The 4,889-nt window shown below is 39.1% G+C and overlaps 1 pseudogene; it reads left to right on the top strand.

Annotated features, from left to right (window-relative positions):
* Positions 1-919: 919 nt before the first annotated feature.
* LOC102750771 (small ubiquitin-related modifier 1 pseudogene) lies at positions 920-1,812 on the top strand (annotated as a pseudogene).
* Positions 1,813-4,889: the final 3,077 nt, after the last annotated feature.

The raw sequence follows: 4,889 nt of genomic DNA, 5'->3' as shown, positions 1-4,889 counted from the left end.
GTAAGCCTTTCAGATTATTTGCTTTTGTTAAACTATGTAAATGTAATACATTTATAAAATCATAATTATCACACACACACACAAAACCAAGATGGAGGAGATGTTGATACTCCAATCCCATGTCCCCTTGCCCCAAATGAGTCACCTGGCATCTCTGTCTGGTACATGATTCCCACCCCTCTGACAGTTCCCTCCCTCAAGGGCTTGCTTGAGTGGCAGATCTTCTGCCAAGAGTTTTCTAGGCAGCAGGGGATAATGCTCACCACAAACAAAAACAATGGGTTACTGTGGAATCCCTGATACACCTCCTGCCAAATCTCAAACTCTGGGTATGGATGATGGTGGTAAAATGTTCCTGCTTCTTATTCATCTAGACAAATGATTCTGAGGCATGTTTACTGTGTTATCTCACATGGTCCTCAGTACCTTGAGCCCCAGTTGAATGCAGCAAACCCCTAGCCATTAACATAGTCTGTTGGCTTTTCTCTCCTTTCTTACTTATGCTTCCTGGGATCACCTCTCAAATAAACTACATGCTCCAAAGTCCTTTCCTTGCTGTCTAATTTATGGGGAACCCAAACTGAGACAGATGACTAAGAGATGTTGAGTAATACTGCTGATTTATGTGCTTCCCTTTTATCCCTTTCTTATTTTTTATTGTAAGCTTGCTCTTGAGATGTAGCGATTAAAGAACTCAAATGACATACTGAGGTCAGTAGAACCCTAAGGATCATAAAGAAAATTTATGACATGTCATCAAGAATTCCAAAGCAGAATTCAAACCTGAGCATAGCAACCCAGTCATAGCATCGTGCTGTGGGGGAGAGACGTATCTGTAAACCCCTGGAGCGAGGTTCTGCCTACCTGAGGCTGCCACCACCACTCCCGAGTGGAGACACTGAGTGAAGCCACTGTCACCATGGACGGCCAGGAGGCAAAACCCTCCAATGAAGACGTGGGTGGTAACGCAGGAGAATACATTAAACTAAAAGTCATTGGACAGGATAACAGCGAGGTACACTTCAGAGTGAAAATGACAACCCGTATGAAGAAACTCAAAGAATTCTACTGTCAAAGACAGGGAGTTCCAGTGCATACACTTCGATTTCTGTTTGATGGTCAGAGAATTGCTGATAATCACACCGCCAAAGAACTGGCAATGGAGGAAGATAATGTGATTGAAGTTTATCACGAACAAATCGGCGGTCATTCAATGATCTAGGTATTCTTTTCATCTTTTTTTTCCTTTACCTTCAATCGTTTTTTATTTTTAAAAATAGTTATTTTGTAATGTGGTGCTCAAAACGGAATTGAAAACTGGCACCACATCTCTTTAAAGTATCTGATAATTTGAATTCTAGTGCCCATTATTCATTATCACTTGTTTTCATTGTGCTAATTTTAGTTGATCAAACTTCAGCCTCCTTCATATATCACCTTCTCCTTTAAAAAAATTACATGTGTGCACAGAGATGCCAGGACTGTGCATTTTCAGGCTTGTGATAAATAAGATCAACCAATTCCAGTGTTCAAAATGACTTTTCAATGGGCGCTGAAGTTCTAGCATGTGACTGCTTCATTCCTGGACTATGACTTACAGTGGGAGATGGAAGTTTTTCAAAGAACTGAACTGTGGAAAATGATCTTTCCTTAACTTGAAGCTACTTTTAGAATTTGAGTATCTGGATCAAAAGAAGAGAACTATCGGGCTAGAGCCGAGATAACAGCGATGGTGAGAGTAATGATTAACTCCAAAGATGGCTTCACTAAGGAGAAAGCATTTTAAGATAAAAGAAAAATCTCATCAGAAGATCCCAGGAAAGTCCTAATTTCTATTAGCAGTTAATAAAGTTATTCATGCAGAAGTGTGTTCAACAGAACACTGCTCTTTTTGATTTTATTTGTACTTTTTGGCCTGGGGTATAGGTTTTTTTTTAAGGTTTTATTTATTTATTTGAGAGAGAGTGCACATATGAGTAGGGGGGGAAGGACAGAGGGATAGGGGCAGAGGGAAAGGGGCAGAGGGAGGGGCAGAGGAGAGGGAGATGCAGACTCCCTGCTGAATAAGGAGCCCGACTATGACGACGACTACGACGAGGACGACCACGACAACGTGGGGCTTCATCCCAGGACCCTGAGATCATGACCTGAGCCGAAGGCAGATGCTTAACCAACTGAGCCACCCACGTGCCCCTGGGATATGGGTTTTAAATGAACATTGTACCAGTTTCATTAAAATAAACAAAATATTTTCAAAGCAAAAAACAAAAAATAACAAGGTTGAGCATAACAAATATGGTGAATACTTTGTTGTGCTTGCTACCTGAACTTCAATGCATCTCCTTACAGTCCAGGGATGTGGAATGTTATATATAGACTACAACAAACTTTTTTTTTTTTTTTAGAGATTTTATTTATTTGAGAGAGAGAGATGAGAGAGAGAGAGCACAAGAGGGGGGAGGGTCAGAGGGAGAAGCAGACTCCCTGCTGAGCAGGGAGCCCAATGTGGGACTCGATCCCGGGACTCCAGGATCATGACCTGAGCTGAAGGCAGTCGCTTAACCAACTGAGCCACCCAGGTGCCCAGACTACAACAATTTTAAGCATACAGAAAATAATTACCTATCATTTATCACTCTATTAGATGATATATTTGTTGTGGTTTTAAAATATATCCACAAATCATTTCAACTTCTCTAATTAAGTGGTGGGGGTCTGTGTCTTTTCTCCTCGAATCCAGACTGACTTCTGGGATGGGCTTATAGCTATTTGGAGGGAATGATGCCAGGTGAATTCTGAGGCTCTATTACCTGGCACTCTTGGAATGCTTGATCTTGGCATGCCTTCCTCTAAGATGTTTTACCTCAAAAAACTACCGACCATGGTATTAAAACCAAAAATACCACGAAAAGCTGTATACAGGTGTTTCAGCCAACATTCCCAACTGAATTTCCAGACTTTTAATAATACCAGACAATGTGCCACACATGTATGTGAAAGAACCTCTAGATTTTCATAGCTCTCAGCCATTAAGTCATCTCTAGTCTTTGAGTCTTGCCAGCTGAGGCCCAGACATCATGGATCACAGTCAAACCATCTGTGCTATGCCATATCTAAGTATTTAATGCACAGAATCTGTGCACATAATAAAATGGATGCTTTACTCTAAAAAGTTTTAGAATGATTTGTTACACAGCAACAGTAACTGGGACACATTAACTTATTTTAATTACTAAAAATGCATATTGAATTATATGTCATTTAGCTAAGCAAAATCTTAAACATTATCATTCTTGTTCCTGACCACATTGCTGAAGAATTCTGGTTTAAACCACATTCATTGCCCTTTTAGGGTCAAGAAAAGCATGTCATCTCCTTCAAACAGGAGAACAGAAAAACCCAGAATTAGAAAGGAAAGGGCACAACATACATTGTTATTAAAAATAGCTGAGAAAGAGTACATAATTAGTAATAAGAAAACCTGCACCATATATAACAGAGGAAATAAATGCAGATCTTCCATTTGTGCAGAGTACTGGGTATTTACTGGAGCAACTTACTGTTATGAAAGAGGTTTTTTTTTTTTTTTAAATCACTATGGCATCCAATGTAATGTTCCAAAGGGATTAATTTGGTAGGAAATTAAATGCTTCGCCTAGATACAAGATCTTTTAAAATTATATATGTGCCAAATTGTGCTAAAATAATTGGGTAGCTGAGGACATCTGCTGCAATAAATTCAAATAGTGAAGATTCAATTTAAACTAATACAAGACGCCAGATCAAAAAGAACCTTTTTATTTCTCCTGCTTTGCATGGAGAAGAGCCTGGAAATAGTTTTTAACTATTAAAAAAATTACTTGAAAAAAAACCTGTAGTAGTCTAATCACAAAGTAATATCATGAAATGCTATTTTATGAAGTAGGGCCACAATTCATATTAAATCACATCTAAGGGCTTCGTGGTCACTTCCTAGATTGGGTCATACCATCTGAGAGCAGGCAAGGACTACATTTTAGGATCTGATGTTACTTTACTCAGTTATGTGGAAATACACTGTTTGGATTGCTTCTTGTCTGCTTGTTTTAAAGCTCAAGAAATACAGCAGATAGACGCCAATACTTCACTGTCCATACCAGGATAAATATACCTATGGAAGCCAGTCATTAGTGCCTACTAACTGCCTAAAGGATAGTCCATTGTACAGAATGTTCTTGATTCAATTTAGCAAGGACTTTAGTTGAAGTCATTGTATATCATGATTTATAAGAACCAGAGGCTTTCAAGAGCTGGCATGCAATGAACTGGTTTTAGATAAAGCCTAATTTAACCGAGAGACATTTACAATCTCAGTATCTAATCCAGCTACATAATCTTCTTGAGATATCATAATGTTTGTAAGATGCCAATACCAACGGCCTTTCAGGGCATATTTATAACTTCAGTTTCCCCAAGGAAACCCCCTCAAAGAGTTCTTTCCCCTTCCTCCCAAAGGGTTTAATTGCTGGAGTGCTCAAGAAACAAAGTGTGACTAACCAGATACTAATGGCAAAGTCAGCGCTGTCATTTACTCTACTGTGTTACCTGGATCAACGTAGCTGGCTCATCTGAGGTTCAGATACTTCTACTGAGATGAAAAAAAGAGTATTTACTTCGCAATTGCTTGAAAAATTAAATGAAATAATTTTAGAAAAGACACTGTTATCTGATACATGTTACGTTCTGGCCTCTACCAACATCTAACCCAGTGCTGCAAAATCATAACCACACCTGCGAAACTCTAGATATGAACCAACGAGGGCTAGAGTCAGTGGTAAGTAATGGTAGGTATGGTCTGAGGTAAGTACAAGCGAGATACAGGAGCATGTTCAGAAAATCTTGTAACTAGG

This window comes from Leptonychotes weddellii, chromosome X, assembly GCF_054177405.1.
Source record: "Leptonychotes weddellii isolate Sample4059 chromosome X, ASM5417740v2, whole genome shotgun sequence".
Taxonomy (NCBI): Eukaryota; Metazoa; Chordata; class Mammalia; order Carnivora; family Phocidae; genus Leptonychotes; species Leptonychotes weddellii.
The sequence above is the reverse complement of the archived record's forward strand: the minus strand, read 5'-3'. Positions and strand labels throughout refer to the sequence as shown.